At 44.4% G+C, this 20,933-nt stretch overlaps 1 protein-coding gene and 1 pseudogene across 1 annotated transcript in view; both read left to right on the top strand.

Annotated features, from left to right (window-relative positions):
- LOC132837092 (uncharacterized) overlaps positions 1 to 20,933 on the top strand; it is a 475,572-nt gene that overhangs the window by 260,401 nt on the left and 194,238 nt on the right. The gene's annotated exons all lie outside the window — the stretch shown is intronic.
- On the top strand, positions 9,670 to 14,758 carry LOC132837089 (uncharacterized; annotated as a pseudogene).

Raw genomic sequence — 20,933 nt, 5'->3', positions numbered from 1 at the left:
AGAGAGATTTGGAAAGATACATGCATGGGAAAGGTTTCAATGGATATGGACCAAACGTAAACAAATGGGACTAGTTTAGTCAGTGAGACATGCTCAGCATGGACGCGCTGGGCCAACAGGTCCATTTCCATGCTGTCTGACCCTATGACTGGGAAAATGGTATTAGAGAGTTAGCTGCTTTTGACTGACATGGATTCAGTCAAAAGATCTCGTTTCTGTGCTGTAGATCTCTGACTCTACAATTCCTTGTTAAACAATCCATCAGAGAAAGGTCGAAGCTGAGACAATACGAGCTGAAGTTAATACCAAAGATGTTCATACCAGGGTAGGGTTGGCCACAGTGATGGTAACCCCCAGGATATTGATAGTGGGGTGGGAGTGGGAACAGTGACAGTAATCCTAAGGATGTTGATAGTGCAGCGGGGTGGGGACAGTGATGGTAAGACCATGGTACATCATCCAACCATTGCCTCTTGATGTTCAATTTGACCATCCATAGTTTACACAAATCTTTCAAAGTGTAGATTGTACAACACAGGGAGACTTTGCAATGATGTGAAATCTCGCTGGTTTTATGCCTCTTTCCATCAATTATCATCGTGTCATCGATGATAACATCCATGCAAAACTGAGACAATTTCAACATCCAATCTTTTATTTCCTCTTTGTCTTACTTTGTTCCAGTTCCTGTTGCTGGGGTTTTCCTTGCCCCCAGAGCCACTAAAACGGAGGTTCTGATTGGGAGTTGTCTCGTTCCAGAGTGTGTAACGAGCGGAGGTACTGGACCTTACTTTCAACAGAAAGCCTTAAACAATGCCAGCGGGAATTACAACTCTAGCTCAGGCAGGACAGAGCTGGCCACTGAATTTTTCAAGTCCCAGCACCAAGGCCGATACCAGTCTGTTGTGATCAACAGGGGTCCCAGTCCAACAATACTGGGGGTGGGGGGACCGAAGAGGAGAGTAACATCCTTTCTCAGATAAGGGAGGCCTTCATAGTGAGAGGATTCGAGTCCAGGAGCAGGGGTGGCTAGCTACACTGGAGAACTGTGCGTGCAGCTTGGGATCTCATGAGATTGTATAGCAAGTTTCCATGAGTGATTCCTGGGATGGCAGGACTGACAGATGGAGAGAGACTGGATTGGTTAGGATGATATTTACTAGAGTTTGGAAGAATAATTGGGAAATCCCATAGAAACCTCTCAATTTGAACAATGACAAGACAGCAGGAACACAGGAAGGGTGTTCCCAGTGACTGGTTGGAGAGTCCAGAACAAGGGGGTCACAATCTAAACGAAACTGAGCAGGACTGAGATGGGGAGAAATGTCTTCATGCAGAGAGTGGAGAGCCTGTGGAATTCTCTGCCACAGAAAGCAATCAGGGCCAGAATACTGCATGTTATTCAGGAAGGAGTTGATACAGTTCTTAGGGGCTAAAGGGATAGTGCAGGGAGATACAGGATCAAGTTGGGTGATCAGCCATGATCTCACTGAATGGGCGGAGCAGGCTTGAGGGGCCAAAAGGCCTCCTGACGATCATATTTTCGATGTTTCTCTGTGAATGGTCCAATTGCTGCTAACACGTGGAGGACAAAGGGAAGTTTTGCCTCGATATATGTAGGCTATGAAAATGAGGAACAGTAATTCCTATTTGACAATTTCGAGAGATGTGAGTGCAGAGTGATCTTTTGAGTTTAACATTGAATAGTCTGGGTTGGATTGATGGGATGCTGTTAAAAAGTGGTTGCATAGAAACAGTGATGTCACTGCAATTGTGAGGATATGGAGTGACTTTCACAGATACAGGGGTTTCCCTCCAAATGGACGGGTGTTGGCAGGGAGTAAGGGCAACAGGGATCAGGAAACACGGGTTGGTGTTTGCTGAAGCTACGATGTGATTGACAGGAAATCCTTCTGAATCCAGCACAGGAACACAGCGCTGATATGGCAGAACTCATTGTCCCACTGTTTTGCGGTCCTTTCTCTTGTCACATTGCTTCCCATTAAACTCCGGACCAGGAAATAATGTGGATGAGACACTCTGGCAGGTAACGCTAGTCATTGTTCTCTGTTGGGACTCAACATGGGTTTCAAATTAATGTTGCTCACATAGAGCGGATGAGGGTGTGTGTATGAGAGAGTATGAGTTGAGTGTGTTTGAGTGAGAGTATGAAGGTGTGCATGTGTGTGAGAGAGAAATACAGACATTCTCATTGACACACACACACACTTTCATGTGCACGCACATAGACACTCACTCACTTCTGCAATGCACCTTGTAGACAACACTTGAGAAGCCAAACACCATCCAGAGACAACACAGCCCATGCTTGATTGGCACCACATCCACAAACATCCACTCTTTCCACCATCCATGCTCAGTAGCAGTGTGTACCATCTGTGAGATGCACTGTAGAAGTTTCTCAGACAGTACCTTCCAAACCCATAGAAGGGAAAGGACAGCAGGTACATAAGAATACCACTTCCTGCAAGTTTCCTCCTGATCCACTCACCATGCAACTTGGAAATATATCAGCTGCTTGTTTATAGTGTTGCTGGGTCAAAATCCTGGAATTCCCTCTTTAATGGTATTGTGGGTCTACCAACAGCACAGGGACTGCAGTGGTTCAAGAAGGCAGCTCACTACCTCATTCTCAAGGGGTCAACTTGGGATGGATAATATTTCCACAACCCACCAGTGAACTTAAAAAAAACATGGTGTGGGAATGTGCTTTGTGAGGATGAGAGCAGGCTGAACAAGTGGCCGATGAGATTACTTTTTATGTCTCCCCAAGTAATGTGTTGTGTTCGGAAGAATGGTCAGCACAGTTATAAACTAAAGATGACAATTGGAATAATTGTTGCTTTGCGCATCAGTCAAGGAATCCAGATATTCTATTCTAAAGAGACAGAGAGGATGTTTCCTCAGGTATGACAATTTAGAACGAGAGGGTTGTTGTTTCAGGAGAAGGGAATGGAACAGATTGAAATGAGAGATGTTGAGAAATGTCTCCCCTCCACCGTAGAAGGGGTGGGAATCTCTGGGAATTCACTTCCCAGTAGGTGGGGGCATGTCGGGACCCTGAATAAATTGAGGAGGGGACAGACAGATTGTTAATCAGTGAGGGGTTAAAGGGAGCGAGGGCAGAAAACTGCAGTGAGGCTGGGTTGGGATCAGCCGCAGCTGTATAGAATAGGGCAAGCGGGGTCCCAAGGGCTCCTAGCCTACATGTTGTGTTGATCGTCCAGCTGCCTGAATACTTTTTAGTGTGGCTGGCTCATAGCACACGCTTAAAAAACTCTGAATCTGAGGGCCTAAACTGTGTGATGCATCACAGTCCATCCGTCTCTTAGTAACCAAGATCATAAGATAAAGCAGCCATTTGGCCCATCAAGTCTGCTCTGCCATTCCATCATGGCTGATATGTTTGTTAACCCTATTTTCCTGCCTTCTCTCTAACGGTTAATCCTCCACTTGATCAACAACCTATATCTGTCTTAAAGACATAAATGACAGCCATCTGCAGTAATGAGTTCCACAGATTCCCCACTGTCTGGCTGAAGAAATTCCTCCTCATCTCAGTTTTAAAAGGAGTCCCTTTCACGCGGAGGCTGTGCCTTCGAGTCCTAGTCTCTCCTATTCGTGGAAACATCTTCTCCATGTCCACTCTATCCATGCCTCTCAGTATTCTCCAGGTTTCAACCAGATTCTCCCTCACCCTTCTAAACACAATCGAGTCCAGACTCCTATTCCTCAACCTCTCCTCATATGACAAGCTCTTCATCCCTGGGATTTTTCTGGACTCCTTCCACGTTCAGCACATCCTTCCTTAGGATGCTCATATTGTTCCAAATATGGTCTGACCAGAGCCTGATACAGCCTCAGCAGTACATCCCTGCTTTTGTATTCTAACCCTCTTGAAATGAATGCTAACGTTCCATTTGCTTAACTGCTAACTGAAACTGCCCATCAACCTGAAGAGAATCCTGAACCTGGACTCCCAAGTCCATTTGTGCTGCAGATTTTTGAACCATTTCACCATTTAGAAAAGTCAACCCCTCTATTCTTCCTACTTCCTTCCCACGTTCCCATTTCTCAACATCTCCTGTTTTAATCTGTTCCATCCCCTTTTGCAATTTTGTGGCACACTCTCCTAGCCAAATCCTTCTGCAGCCTTACCCCTTCCTCAATACTACCTGTCCTTTCAGCTATCTTTGTGTCATCAAAGTAACACTCAGGACAATGAAATGGCCCTGCTCCTCATGTGAATGATGCTAGACCTAGAGCGAATGGCTCCTTGCCCCCAAAGACCAAGGCCAGAAGGGACCACTGTTGTACTGAGGCAATCAACAGATTGATGTCCCAGGGTCTAAAAAGTAAGTATCCCCTGAAAACAAGATGAAAGATAAAGCAATTAGCCATCAGTTCCCTCTTTGAATTCACATTGCCTTGCTGTTAATTTAGTTGAGAGAGATGGAACATCTCTATGATTTAGATGATTGCAAACACTATCGATGATTAATAAATTCAAATGTTAAAAAATTTGAAAAGCTTGGACAGACCTTCGCTCCATGCTATAAGCAAGAGAAACACTAGCGATGTTTAAATGTGGCTAGGTTTCTGAGGGTTAAGATAAAATCTTAACCAGAGAAAATTTCCATTTTCACTGAACCAGAACTGTTATAAAGTGTATATATATTATTCTTTGCCAGCCTTTCTTGGTTTGAGATGGTGAAAACTGAGTACACCAACTGCTATCTGTTTTGGAGTCATCAAAAAACAATTAGCAAAGTGAACCAAAAGATTAGAGATCAGAATATTAAAATAACAGCAAACAATGCCTCAAAATTAAATACGGAGTGATAATTAAGGTCACAGCCCCAACTCAACAGTAATATTAACCTTAACTCTTGGCGATATAGGAACATTTTCAAAGCAGTTCACGAACCAGGTGACTCAATAACATCAAATGTGTATTTTGTATAAACATTCACTACAAAGTTTGCGCCTACCCTCCCAGAACAAGCTCACATAGGGAAGGTGGAGGCCCTGGGGTAATTTACAATTTTTAAATTATTAATCACTCATGACACATGGGTAACACCCACTGGACCCTGTGTTTATTGCCCACTCATTCCTGGTTGCCTACTTGAGAAGGTAGGGATAAGCTGCTTTCTTGATGTGCTATGGATAGAAATGCATTGCCCTGAGGGGGGGGAAATTCCAGGATTTTAACCCAATGACGCTGAAGGAATAGTGTTATATTTCGAAGTCAGAGCACTGCATGGCCCAAAGGGGAACTTGTAGGGGGTGGGTGTTCCCATGTATCTGCTGCACTTGTCCTTCTACATGGAAGTGGTCATGGGTTTTGAAGGTGTTGCCTGAGGATCTCTGGTGTAATTTTGCAGTACATCTTGGTACTGCTGCTAGTGAGCATTGGTAGTAGAGGGTGTGGATGCTTGTGGATGTGGTTCCAATTAAGTGGGGACTGCTTTTTCCCTCTGATGTTGAGCTTTTCAAATATTATTGGAGCATTCCATCACACTTCTGACTTGAGACTGAGATACTTGGAATGGCTCAATCAGGGAAGACGCTGACCATATATATCCCTCTAAGGAATAAAGGAATAAAATCATGAAGAATCAATATTGTTCTATCTCCTTCAGATGGATCCCAGGGTCTACTCTACAAACTCCAGGTTGAGTCACACCCATTACACACAGCGTCCCTCACATATACTGAAAGCCTTTGATTTTCTGCCGTTTAGTAATAATTCTGAAAGTACGCCCCTAGTTCGAGGATCTCGAGGTTTGTAAATAAAATGATTAGTTGCTATCCTGTATCCCTGTGTTCTTCACTGAAGACTACATGGCTCCAGCACAGCTCAAAACTAAAAGGTCAAAAGAAAAGATGGAAAGTTGTCTTCAACAGCAGACAGTCCCCAGGTGACAAACAATATCTGTCCCTGCTGAGTCTCTCCAACAATTTCTGTATTTCTTTTCATTTCTGACATTCATTGCCTGAAGAAAGCTAATAGAATGCTGGCCTTTATATTGATAGGATTGGAGTACAGGGATGCAGAAGGGATGCTACAGTTATACAAAACCTGGTTAGACCCCACTTGGAGCAGATCTGGGCACCACGCCTGGGAGTACAGCGTGACTTTACAAGGTTGATACCTGGGCCTCAGGGCTTATGTGAAGACATTACATAAAGTTCTGTCCAGAATTTACAGGGTTTAGGAATGATCTGATCGAAGATATTAACAGGAGAAGACAGGGTAAGGAAATTGAAAGTGTTTCCACTGGTTGGGGATCCTTGAACGAGGGAGGGCATTGCTGGAGAATTAGGGCCAGACTGTTCAAGAGAGATGTAAGGAAGTACTACTTTGCACAAAGGCTGGGAGAGGTTTGGAACTCTCTTCCACAAACAGCAGGCATTGCTGGATCAGTTGTTAGTTTTAAATCTGAGAGAGAATTTTTTTTGTTGTTCAACAAAGTTATTAAAGTGGATAGGGGCATGGGCCGGTCTATGGAGTCAGGTCACAGATCTGCCATTGAATGGTGGAAGAGGATCAAGGGGCTGAATGGCTTTGTCCTGCTCCTTTACATGAATATTCCACATTAATAAATCGTAGAATCCCTTGCAGTTACAAAATGGCATTTCCACACACCGGAGCAATTAGTGATTTCAAATAGAAACTGCAAGTCCAAATATTTTATTTTCACATGTTCCAGATCCCCACCATCCTTTGGGTGAAACAATCCTCGAAATCCCTCTCTAAACCTCTTACCCTTTACTTTAAAATGACGTCCCCCCCTTGTTACAGACCCTTCGACTAAGGGAAACAGCTGCTTCCTGTCCCCCTGTCCATGTCCCTCTTAATAGCATCATAGAGTCATACAGCAAGGAAACCGACCCTTCAGTCCAACTAGTCCATCCCGACCATAATCTCAATCTGAACTAGTCCCACTTGTTTGCACTTGGCCCATATCTCTCCAAACCTTTCCTATTCTTGTACTTATTGAAATGTCTTTTAAACATTACAACTGTCCTTTTATCTGCCACTTCATCTGGGAGTTAAATCCACACATGTACCGCCAGCTACATGAAAAAAAAAGTTGCCCATCATGTCATTTTTAAAAATGTTTATCCTGTCACCTGAAAACTATGCTCCGTGGTCTTGACACCTCCCCCCCACCCACCCACCTTGGTAAAAGACACCTGCCGTTCACCTGATCTATGCCCATCATGATTTCATCAACCTCTATACCCCACAAACTTCTACACTCCAGTGATAATAGTCCCAGTCCATCCAGCCTCTCCTCATAACTCAAACGCTCCATTCCCACAACATACTGATATATCTTTTCTGAACCCTCTCCAGCTTAATAATGTCCTTCCTCTAACAGGGCAACCAGAATACACCAGAATAGGCTTCACCAGTGTCCTGTACAACCACAACATGGTGTCCGAACCCCGACACTCAAAGGTCTGAGCAACGAAGTCAAATGTTCTAAACACCTTCCCAGACACCCTGTCTACCTGTGACACAAACCCCAAAGAATTACATACCTGAATCCGTAGGTCTCTCTGCTGTACAACACTACCAATCTTACAGACCTCTATCATGACCCCTCCACCATTAGCCATCTCTGTTGTTCAGGAAACAACCCAAATTTCCTTCCAACGCTTCCAAAGATTTGTTTTTGTTGATCTTCCCAATCAGATGAATACCAGCATGAACGCTGACCAATATGTATTGATGTAGGATCAGCAGCTCACAGGTTCACACTCACCATTCAATAGACTTGACCTGATCTCTGCATATTCAAAATTTCTTGCAGGTCTGTCGATTTCCCATCACATCCTTTGGAATGAAATATTTCTAGACCATTACCCAACCGAATCCAGCTGTTTGCTTGCAAAAATCCCTGGCAACAAGGTCACTTGAGCCAAGATCCCAAGGAATTGTCCAGAATCTGGTTCAGAACTTCTATGTTCATGGAATCATAGTATTTTACTGTACAGAAGGAGGGCATTCGTGTCTGTACCAGCTTCTGAAAGAGCTACCCAGCTAGTCCCACTTTCCAGCCCTATCTCTGTAGCCCTCTGTAAGTCAGTTGCCCGTCAGCGACGAGCCCTTCTGACACGAAGCATAAGCTGATTCCTCCTGACTGTAAGGCTGCTTTTCATTGACATTTTATCAATTGTTTTTTATCCTTTCTTCACGTCCGAGGATTTTACTTCCAATCTCTTAACATTTTTCCTAAAGGACTGTCTTTGGGATGTGGTCCTCGGACGTCCCCCTCATGTCTCCTTCGACGCTTAAACAACTATTCTTATTTCCTATTTTAATACTCGGCCGTTTCTTTATGTAATTTAATTAACCTTACTGAGGTCCGGTGTCACCTTCTGCCACACCCACTTCAGGGTCCTGATCTTCACGTGGGGGATTTCTCCTCTTAAAAACCTAAGGCTGGTTGGTCAAATCAGGTAGACACCTTACTCGTCAGATTAATCTAGCCAATTAAATACTTTAATTTATATGTTGCCAATTCCCTGTACTTCTCGTATGTCCCTGACCACCAAGGCAATACTTAAAGGTTCATTATCTTACCTTGGTCTGTGCACAGAGTTACCTGATCATTTCAGCGCGCCCCATCCCGTAGCAATACCCAGATATATTCTCCTGGCAGCAACGACCGCTGCCTACCCGGTCGCCCGGATACATCCACCTGGCAGCAACTACCACTGACGGTTACCTGGATGTATCCACCTGGCAGCAACTACCGCTGCCTACCCAGGTCGCCCGGATACCCGGATATATCCGGGTGACTGGCAGCACATCTGTTAGAAATAAATTTAATAAAATCAGATGAGACCACCAAAACTGGAAACAAGACAATTTATTCTACGATCTTGGAAGAAAGGGCATCAAATGAGAAGCAAAGGAGCAATGAGCATTCAAACTAGTGTACAGTTATACTTTTGTGAGGTCACCTCTTCTGACTCCTACATTATCCAATCAACTTTATTCTCTGACTAACTTGCGATCCGCTCTTATTATTCCCCCCTACCCCTTCTCCAAGTTGGCAACCCTTCCCCCTGTTAGTGCTGACATAAGGGAGATTTTGCTAAACTTGGATCTTGATGTTCCTTTCATTTTATCTGTTTGTTTGTAAAATCTTTCATTGTTCATAGTGTGGGATATAGGAAATTTATGTTTCTTCTGCAATTCTAAAATTCATTATACAAAAAATAACTGAACTCCATCAGTGTGCAATTGTTTCAGCCAGGAGCTGAGTCAACAAGAATGTGAACTCTGTGGAGGAAATGCTAATTGGTTTGCTAAGGATGTAACAAATGGTAAAGCCATTTAGAAGGGCTTCCTGATAAGATGCTTTGAAAACAGACAGTTAAACTCAATATGCCTGTATAAACATCTGTTTCCCACTTTTACAGAAAGAGGAACAAAACCACAATTAAACGAGTCTTAATAATAAGATGCTGAGAGGAGCAGCACCAATGGAAGGAGTAAATCATGGTTAGGGAAGCAGGCAAAGGGCAAACAGCCCTGAGAATAGGAATGAACATGTTTTTCACAGACAAGACCGGATAAGACACGAGATAAGCAGGAGGGTCTCAGGGAAGTGGAGGATGTAAACGGGGGGGGAACAATGAAATAAGGAAAAAATATGTGGTAACCAAATTGTATAAATATCGAGTATTTGTTGAATTCGGTGTGTTTTGTCCCCGCCTTGTGGACATCACACCCACTTGCAAGTGTGAAATAAAGAGCTCTGCTGATTCAGATCTTGTCTCGGACTGAAATTGTTGCAGTCTGTGAGCTTTGTTTCTCACAATTGGCGCCCAACGTGGGGCAGTCCGGGAAGTTCTTCCATCGCCGGGGGGAGTGGCTGGCCCTGGACACTGGGAAGACGCGTCCCGTTCCCCATTGAGGAGCGGTCTCGTGTCCCGGTTTGGTCCACTCCCTTGGGCGACTGGTACGAATCCCATAAGAGAGACATCTGAATCTGACAGTGACAGGCAGTTGATAGAATATACGGCGGAAAAGTGGCCAGGCAACTCTGTGCACAGACCAAGGTAAGAAAACTGACTTTTAAGTATTGCCTTGGTGGCGGGGATTGAGTATTAGCAGTTAGTAAGGGACTAACGAAGGAACTCAATATGGATTGTGCCGTGGATAAGGGACAAGCCTCTGGGGATAACAAGGCAATGAAAGAGGAGGCGGGGTCCCTTGTAGTATACCTCCTGAAAGTCCGTTGGGGAGGATGTTGCGTGAATGGACACGCAATACTTGTACAAGGGTAAAGGATAAAAAGAAAATGATTAAATATTGTTGCTTTGTATGGACTAAGGAATTTTTCATCCCGCCGTCTTCAGGCCAAAGTACGGTTCAGACGAGGATTGGGTATGTCAGTATTTAGAGTTGTATGTGCATGCAAAGCAACCTTTTAGCCAAGAGAAGGCGGACTATGCGTCCTGTTGGAAGGGCAGTTTGGGAATGCTGGTAGTGAAGACAAAGGATTCCCCCTCTGCCCCACCCAGTCCCTGGGATCCTCTTAGATGTTTGCCCACCCCCCATCCCGTACAATAGAATCAGATTAGGTGAAGATGGGGGAGGAGGGGAGATAGACAGACAGGAACAGGGAACAGATGACTCACAAGAGGAGGACAAAGGGGCGGTGGACGGGGATGTTGTTGTTCCTGACCTTCACTCCTCAGCAGAAGAAAGAGAAGCTAAAGTAGACATAGAGGAGGCCTCCGCAGGGCCTAAATCAAAGCATAAGGGGGCAAAACAAAAGAAAAAGGGGAATAACGTAACGACTTGTCCCCTTCGAGAGGTACCAATAGGGGACAAGGAGATTGGGTTTGTGTGTGTTCCCCTCACCAGTGGGGAGGTCAGAACATTTAAAAAGGAAATGACAGTCCTGGTTGAGGATCCAGTAGGATTGTCTGAAAAAATTGATCTATTTTTGGGGCCCAGTCTGTATACGTGGGCTGAGTTAATGTCTATTTTGAATATACTATTTACTGGGGAAGAAAGGGGACTTATATGGGGATGCTGGACAGGGAGAGATGAAGTTTCCCCTCAGAGACCCCCAGTGGGAAAATCAAAACCCGGAGCTTAGAGCAGAAATGAGGGAATTGAAAGACCTGATTCTAAAAGGAATAAGGGAGGCAGCTCCGAAGTCGCAGAATCTGACTAAAGTCTTTGAAGCTAGTCAGGAGAAAGATGAGACTCCTTCAGCTTTCTTGTAGAGTTTAAGAGACTCAATGCGAAAATATTCTGGCATGAACCCTGAGGACCCAGTGGCACAGGGTCTTTTGAAAGTACATTTTGTGATAAAGGCATGGCCAGACATACAGAGAAAGATACAGAAGATAGAAGGGTGGAGTGAAAAACCATTAGATGAATTGTTAAGAGAGGCACAGAAAGTGTTTGTAACGAGAGAGGACGTGAGACGGAAACAGAAGGCGAAAATGATGGTAGCTGCGGTTGATGAGGTAATTAGGAGAAGAATGGAACCAATAGTGAGCAACCGGAGCAGCGGGTGACACCATGTAGGGCAGAGAGGAAAGGGGAGAGGGAGAGACAAGGAGGAGCATTTGATAGAGGGTTTGAGCGACAGGGGCAGAGATGAAGGTCTCCACAGGCAGAATGCCATTATTGTGGAAAGATAGGGCATTTTAGGCGGGAGTGTCCTGATCTATAAAGGGAAGAAAGAGCCATTCCGCTTATGAATTTTGATAATGAATAGGGGTGTCAGGGGTTCCTGCCCTCAGGGACCCACCAGGAACCCTTGATAAACTTGTGATTTAGTTCTTAGGGAATATGGATGTAAAGGAATATATACAAGTGATAATCAGCAGAAAGGTAAATAAAAAAGTCTTGAGAAAACAGATCCCAGGAGGAAGAGACCCAGGATTGAGACCCTTCTAGAGTATACAAGTAGATTATACTGAGTTACCCAGGGTAGGGAGACTAAAATATATGTTGGTTATAGTAGATCATTTATCCAGTTGGGTTGAGGCATACCCCCTAGCTACTGCCATTGCGAGTGGGGTATCTAAAACAATATTGGAAACACTCAAACGACAGCTCTCTAAATTGATAATAGAAACCAGACTCCCTTGGACCAAATGTTTACCTATAGCTCTTTTGTGAGTACGAACAGCCCCAAGGAAAGATTTGGGACTATCCCCCTATGAAATCTTATTTGGATTACCTTATCTGGGAACGAATGGAGAATTGTCAATTCCCGAAACTAAAGATTTGTTCTTAAAGAAGTATATACTGGGCTTGTCCTCCTCTTTGTCTTTCCTCAGGAAACAGGGTTTATTGGCACAGACTCCACCCCTAGAATTCACCGTTCATCCCATCCGGCCGGGAGATTGGGTCTGAGTAAAATCATGGACAGAGACTAAATTGCAGCCGGACTGGGAAGGGCCGTACCAGGCTCTTTTAATGACTGAAATGGCAATAAGGACGACGGAGAAAGGCTGGACTCACGACACTCGGATCAAAGGGCCAGTGGAATCTCCAGTTGAGGAAGAAGTCTGGACAGACGAATCAACACAAGACCCGCTGAAACTCAGACTAAAGAGACTTTGAGTAACTGATTATACAATGGCGACGCAAGCGCGGGATTATTTCTGTAGGATTGTGTATTAAGTTGTTTTGTGCTTCAGTATGATGTTTAAAGTACTGGGAATGCTTAGAGTTATGATGCTAGCCCTCTTAGTATTGGGATTTTGTCAAATATCCTTTTCATATGTATTATAAATGGTTCCTGAGTCTGATAATCCACAAGTAATAGATGCTGATGCATGCAGCTTAGTCAATTGTGGGGATGTAGATATTCAGAGACAATACCGCAGTTCAGAGATACATCTTAAGTCCTATGGGGATGGCCTTGGGGATGGTACTTGGTGTAATAGGGATAGAAATGAAAGCACATGGGAAACACTTCGTGGGCTGTTGTTTTCGAATTAGCGTAGGACAGGGAAAACGGGCGGAATTACTGGATAATGAGATACAATCTTTCACCTCTCCCACTGATCCTAAAGTAGTAAAAATTATAGGGGTAAAGGACTTGAAACAGACTCTCGAAATAGAAACTGCCTGCAAATGCCTGGGTTGAATGGGTAAAGTATACTGTAAAAAGTCTGAACGAAAGCAATTGCTATGCATGTACCTATCGTAGGCCAGTGGCCCAGGTGGTTCCCTTTCCGCTCGGGTGGAAGCGAGACAGGCAGGGCATGAAGTGTATGATAGCTCTGTATCAGGATGAGACTGCATGGAGTGAGAATGATACGAATTGTTCCTCCCTATCTCTGATGTTCCCTCCCTTGGAGAAGAAAGATGTACAAGTTTCCCCCGCATTTTCTGCCGCAGTTGGAAACCACACGTCGTGTGTGCATAGACGAGGTACAAGTCGGTCTAGAGATTTGGGGGAGCTGAAATTGTGTACAGAGATTAAAAATGTTACCGAAACGAAGAAAGGAGGAACTACTCAGCACTAAAGGTTCCCCGAGCGGATCTGTGATGGTACTGTGGAGGCAAAATATTGAGACCCACCCTACCTCCGGATTGGAGAGGGATATGTGCAATTGTACAATTGGCAATTCCATTTACCCTGGCATTTGAGAAGGAAAAGGTAGTAGGGAAACAGGGAAAGTGTAAGAGATCACTGTTAGACACTTCTTTCGATGACAGGATTTATCTCGATTCGATAGGAGTCCCTAGGGGGGTACCTGATGAGTTCAAGGCTCGTAACCAGATTGCGGCAGGCTTTGTGTCAGCTCTCTTTTGGTGGGTAACAATTAATAAAAATGTAGATTGGCTAAATTACATTTTCGATAATCAACAGCGATTTATAAATTATACAAGAGATGCAGTTAAAGAAATATCAGACCAGCTTGATGCGACAAGTAGGATGGCATGGGAAAACTGAATGGCCCTTGATGTGATTTTAGCAGAAAAAGGGTGTGTGTGTGTGTGTGTGTGTGTGTGTGTGTGTGTGTGTGTGTGTGTGATGGTAGGAGGAAGCTGTTGTATCATCCCCTGTATACGAGGGCTCACCCAGAGACTGATTGAGACAACCTTAATGAAACAGATGCCCTTAAAAGGAAATCTGACAAAAGAACTTTATTGAGGAGATGAGCGAGACCAAAATGGATGAAATTTCCTAAATGATGCTTGTGAATTTCGGGAGCAATGCTTAAAAGAACAAAATGCAGAAGGTAACAAATGGTAAAGAAAGAAAAAGGGGCAATTGTGGGATATAGGAAATTTATGTTTCTTCTGAAATTCTAAAATTCATTATATAAAAAATAACTGAACTCCATCAGTGTACAATTGTTTCAGCCAGGAGCTGAGTCAACAAGAATGTGAACTCTGTGGAGGAAATGCTAATTGGTTTGCTAAGGATGTAACAAATGGTAAAGCCATTTAGAAGGGCTTCCTGATAAGATGCTTTGAAAACAGACAGTTAAACTCAATATGCCTGTATAAACATCTGTTTCCCACTTTTACAGAAAGAGGAACAAAACCACAATTAAACGAGTCTTAACAATAAGATGCTGAGAGGAGCAGCACCAATGGAAGGAGTAAATCATGGTTAGGGAAGCAGGCAAAGGGCAAACAGCCCTGAGAATAGGAATGAGCATGTTTTTCACAGATAAGACACGAGATAAGCAGGAGGGTCTCAGGGAAGTGGAGGATGTAAACAGAGGGGGAGGGAGAGGGAGAGGGGGAGGGAAAACAATGAAATAAGGAAAAAAATGTGTTAACCAAATTGTATAAATATCGAGTATTTGTTGAATTCGGTGTGTTTTGTCCCCGCCTTGTGGACATCACACCCACTTGCAAGTGTGAAATAAAGAGCTCTGCTGATTCAGATCTTGTCTCGGACTGAAATTGTTGCAGTCTGTGAGCTTTGTTTCTCACAACAGGTACATTCCATTCCTGAATATTTTAACAATGAGTCTTTTCTTGCCTAGTTTATGCATTTCAGCTATCTCAACTAGTTTGCTGAGACTAAATTATTTAAACTATCATGATGAAAGAAATTATTTGCTAGAATAAATATGCACTAAAGTTAGTACCCAATTATACACTAACGGTTTTCCGCTGTTCTCCTTTTCTACATGCACACGCTTGTTTTTCTTAGAAGCACCTGATTTATCAGCACTATACTTAAGCTTAATATCACTACCTTTTTGCAATATCTGCGAAAACACCACACTTTCCCATTTCTTACATTATAAAGTTTGGCGAGTCCCGGAGCCGGCCCTGTTGTTTCTCTCTCCTGAAAGGGTTGTCCCTTTAAAGAGTCTTTCCCCTGAAGCAGCTGCTAACGGTCACTTGGGGCACGAGGCGGCCGTTAACCGCCATCTCGCGCGGGGCCTGAGGGGGCGGGGCCTGAAGCTAAAATGGCGCCGGGGCCACGCGGGAAGGAAAAGCGCCGAGGGAGAGCGGACTGTGTCAACATGTCCCGTTCCCGAGGGTCAGGATGGTGGTTATTGGGGGGTGGAGGGGGACAGGAGAGATTCCCCCTCCCAGTGAGGTATCTTGTACAAACCGCGAGGTCCCTATCTCTCTCTGTTGGACTGTCTCTGACTTACTTTAAATCTATGTCGATTAATCTCGATGACGCTGTGATCTTGTACCTCTTTCTGACTCTGTTTCTATATAACTCTATATGCCTCTGTTTCTCCCTGCCTTTCTGTGACCCTCTGAAACTCTCTGACTGTGTCGTGAGAGTACTGTTTGTTGTTGAACTGTACCTTAGAAAAGTGCCGAACAGTTTGGTTTAATCACAGGCATCCCTATGTCAGGCTGAGAGCTGAATCTGGAAATGAGGTAGTGGAGGGAGACAACACCTTGTTAAACCATTCGTTTTGACCCCAATTTAATATATTTTCTACAAGGATGGTGAGGAGATTTACTGAGAACACTCCAACCACTGCAGAACCTTACACACAATCATCAACATCAACAAATGTCAACAGGGCAATTAGCCCTGTGCTGTTTCTAACCAGCAGGCAGGGTCTCTCCTGAACAGCAAACGTATCGCCATTTCAGTGAGTTTTTAAGCAACTCTATACAAATCAACATTATCAGAGCAGTGTGATAGCACTGGGGGAAGCATGCAGAGGGAGATTTACCAGGTTATTGTCTTGGGGGCTGAAGAGTTTCAGTAATGGAGAGAGATTGGACAGACTGGGGTTGTTTTCCTTAGAGCAGATTGAGATTGTGGGACGTGATTGAGATGTATAAAATGATGAGGGGCATAGATCGGGTAGGCAGGAAGGAACCTCCCCGCACCCTTGAAGGAGGGATCAATGACTGGTAGAGGGGCATAGTTTTAAAGTAAGAGGTAGGTGGTTTCAAGGGGGATGTGAGGGAAAACATTTTCACTCAAAGGGTGATGGAGATCTGGAACTCACTGCCTGCAAGGGTGAGAGAGGCAGAAATGCTCATCACATTGAAGGACGACTTAGATGTGCACTTGCAATCCAAGGCTAGACTCACATTAAGTAGTCTTTGATGTTTCATATGTATATTGCTGCATAAATAGGGGCTTGGATAAGGTGAATAGTCAAGGTCTTTTCCCCAGGGCAGGGAGTCCAAAACTAGAGGACATTGGTTTCAGGTTAAAGCGACCTGAGGGATAACGTTATCACACAGAGGGTAGTGTGTTTTTTGGAATGAGCTGACAGAGGAAGTGGTAGAAGTGGGTACAATAACAACCTTTAAGAGACATTTGGAAAGATGCATGGATAGGAAGGGTTTTGACGGATATGGGCCAAACACAAGCAAATGCAGCTAGTTCTGTTTGGAGACTTCGTTAGCATGGACAAGTTGGGCCAAAGGGCCTAGTTCGGTTCTGTGACCTTACAAATGGGAGTCTGGTATTTGAAAACAGAGAGATGGTTATTTTTAACTGGCATGGAAGATGCTCAAAGTGGGGTGTGGCATGGGGACAGTGACGGTTACTCCAGGATGTTGATAGTGTGGGTGTGGGGTGAACTGTGCATAATCCCCAGGATTGACAGTGGGGTGGGGGTTGGGACAGTGACAGTAACTCCTGGGATGTTGACACTGTGGGGGGTGGGGTTAGTGATGGTAACCCCCAGGATTTGATACAATAGGGGTTGGGGATAGTGATGGTAATACCATTAAACATCAAGAGGGCAATGGTTGGATTTGACCATCCATAGTTAACATACATCTTTTGAAGTGTAGACTGATGGAAACTTTGTAACGATGTGAAATCTCAGTTGTTTTATTTCTCCTTTCTGTCAGTTATTATCCTGTCATAGAAGATAACATCTGCAAAAAGAAAGACAATTTCAACATCCAATCTTTTATTTCTTCTTTGTCTTGTTTTGTTCCAGTTCTTCTTGCTGATGTTTTCCTCACCCCGAGTCAATAAAGTGGAGGTTCCGATTGGGAATCGTCTTGTTTGTGAGTGTGTATTGTGTCGAGGTACAGGACCGTACTTTCAATGGTACCTTCAAAGGTAAGCCTTAAACAATGCCAGCGGGAATTACAACTTTAGCTCAGAGAGCTGGCCATTGAATTCTTCCAGTCCCAGCACCAAGGCAGATACCTTGTTGCGATCACCAGGAATTGGAACGATATTTAATGTGACCACAAATTCAATCAACCTCAGAGCTAGGTAATTCATTCTTCATCTTTGATCTGTGCTTGTTCTTCACTGGAGTCCAGCTGAAGTCTTGACAGGAACACTCTCTAAAAAATTACTTCAGAAACTCAGCAGGTCGGCAGCATCTGTAGGGAGAAGGGAGAGAGAGAGTAATATCCTTTCTTAGGTAAGGGAGGCCTTCGTAGCGAGACGATTCAAGTCCAAGTGCAGAGATGTCTCTTTACAATTGGACACGGTGAGACCACACCCTGGAGAACTCTGTGTGCAGTTTGGGGTTTCCTTATTTGAGGAAGGATATTGTGCCTATGGAGGGAGTGCAGTGAAGGTTTCCCAGAATAATTCCTGGGATGGCAGGACTGACAGATGGAGAGAGACAGGAATGGTTCGGATGATATTCACTGGAGTTTAGAAGAATTAAGGGAGAAATCTCATAGAAACCTATAAATTTGAACAAGGATGAAACAGGGTGTTCCCGGTGACTGGGCAGAGAGTCAGAACTAGAGGGTCATGGTCAAAAGGAAATGGAGTCAGACTGAGATGGGGAGAAATGTCTTCTCCCTACTCTCTGGGTGCCTGTGGAATTCTCTGTCACAGAAAGCAGTCAGGGCCAGAATACTGAATGTTGTTCAGGAAGGAGTTGGATTGAGTTCTTGGGGGGGAAAAGGAAGGGTACGGGGAGACAGGGGACTGTGTTGGGTGATCAGCCATGATCCCTTTGAATGGGTGGAGCAGGCTAGAGGGGCCGATTGGCCTCCCCACGATGATATTTTCGATGTTTCTCTATGAATGGCCCAGTTGCCGCTGATAGGTGGAGGACAAGGGAAGTTTTGCCTCGATATATGCAGGCCGTGAAAATGAAGGACAGTAATTTCTAGTTGACAATTTAGAGAGAGTGGGTGCAGACTGATCTTTTGAGTTTAGCATGGAATAATTTGAGTTGGATTGGTGGGATATTGTCAATGAGAGAGGCTGCACAGAAACAATGATGTTAATGCAATGGTAATAGTTTGGAGAGAAGTTTACACACAGGAGTGTTGGCAGGGGGTCAGGGCAACAGCGAACAGGAATCAATGGGGTTGGTGTTTGCTGAAGGGATGATGTTATTGACAGGAAATCCCTCTCTGAATCCAGCGCAGGCACACAGCACTGAGATGGCAGTACTCATTGTCCCACTGTTTCTGATCCTTTCTCTCCTCATATTGCTTCCCATTAAACTTCAGGATTGGAAACAAGGTGGGTGAGACATTCCAGTAGGTAACCCCAGTGATCGTTCTCCAGTTGGCACTCGATGTAGGTTTCAAACTGATGTTGCTCACATAGTGTATGAGGATTGCGTATGAGAGAGTGTGTGTGTGTGTAGTGCATTTGATGAGCGTATGAAAGTGTACGTCTTTGTGAGAGAGAGGCACACACACATTCTCATTGACACTTACACACTCACTCAGTCACTTCTGCAGTGCACCTTGTAGATCACACTTGAGAAGCTGAACACCATCCGGGGACAACACGGCCCCTGCTTAATTGACATCACGTCCATTCCCTCCACACCCGCGTTCAGTAGCAGCTACGAGATGCCCTTCAGAAATTCACCAAAGATCCTCAGGCAGCACCTTCCAAACCCACAACCATGTCCATCTAGAAGGACAAGCACAGCAGATACATGAGAATACCACCTCCTGCAAGTTTCCCTCTGAGCCACTCACCATCCCAACTTGGAAATATATCAGCATTCATTTAGTGTTGCTGGGTCAAAATCCTGTAGTTCCCTCTCTAATGATATTGTGGGTCTACCTACAGCACAGGGACTGCAGTGGTTCAAGAAGGCAGCTCATTACCTCTTTCTCAAGGGGCCAACTAAAGATGGATAATAATTTCTAGGCCAAGCCAGTGATTTTTACCCACTAGTGGATTAAAAAAGAAATAAAGCAATATTTGGGAACGTGCTTTGTGAGGATGTGGGCAGATTGAACAAGTGGCAGATGAAATTTCTTGGGGAGACATGCAAACAAATGTGATGTGTTCAGAGGAATGGTCCGCACAGGTATAAACTAAAGGTTAAAATTGGAATAATTGTTGCTTGCTCATCAGTCAAAGAATCCAGATTCATTTACCAGCAGGAGAAGCTGAATATAGAACATGGAACATAGAAGGATACAGCGCAGTACAGGCCCTTCGGCCCTCGATGTTGCGCCGACCGAGTCCTACCTAACCTATACTAGCCCAATAACTTCCAAATGCCTATCCAATGCCCGCTTAAATGAACATAAAGAAGGAGAGTTCACCACTGATACGGGCAGGGCATTCCATGAACTCACAACCCGCTGTGTGAAGAATCTACCCCTAACATCTGTCCTATACCTACCACCCCTTAATTTAAAGCTATGTCCCCTAGTAACACCTGACTCCATTAGCGGTAAAAGGTTCTTAGTATCTACCCTATCTAAACCCCTAATCATCTTATACACTTCTATCAGATCTCCCCTAAACCTTCTCTTCTCCAATGAGAACAGCCCCAAGTGCCTCAGCCTTTCCTCATAAGATTTTCCTACCATTCCAGGCAACATCCTGGTAAACCTCCTCTGCACTCGTTCTAAAGCTTCCACATCCTTCCTATAGTATGGCGACCAAAACTGCACACAATACTCCAGATGAGGCCTCACCAGTGTCTTATACAACTGCAACATGACCTCAGGACTCCGGAACTCAATTCCTCTGCCAATAAAGCCCAGTACACCATATGCCTTCCTCACAGCACTATTTACCTGGGTGGCAACTTTCAGAGATCTGTGTACATAGACACCAAGATCCCTCTGCTCATCCACACTACCAAGTAGCCTACCATTAGCCCAGTAATCCATCATCTTGTTATTCCTACCAAAGTGAACGACTTCGCACTTAGCTACATTGAATTCCATTTGCCACATTTCCGCCCAGCTCTGCAACTTATCTATATCCCGCTGTAACCTACCACTTCCTTCCTCACTATCCACAACTCCACCAACTTTTGTGTCATCCGCAAACTTGCTTACCCAGCTTTCAAGTCCTTCCTCTAGATCATTTATAAAGATAACAAAAAGCAATGGTCCCAAAACAGATCCTTGTGGTACACCGCTAGTAACTGCGCTCCAAGATGAACATAATCCATCAACTACTACCCTCTGTCTCCTTCCAGCCAGCCAATTCCTAATCCAAACCTCTAATGTATCCTCAATGCCATACCTCCGAAGTTTT

The sequence above is a fragment of the Hemiscyllium ocellatum genome, chromosome 49, assembly GCF_020745735.1.
Source record: "Hemiscyllium ocellatum isolate sHemOce1 chromosome 49, sHemOce1.pat.X.cur, whole genome shotgun sequence".
Lineage (NCBI taxonomy): Eukaryota > Metazoa > Chordata > Chondrichthyes > Orectolobiformes > Hemiscylliidae > Hemiscyllium > Hemiscyllium ocellatum.
The sequence above is the reverse complement of the archived record's forward strand: the minus strand, read 5'-3'. Positions and strand labels throughout refer to the sequence as shown.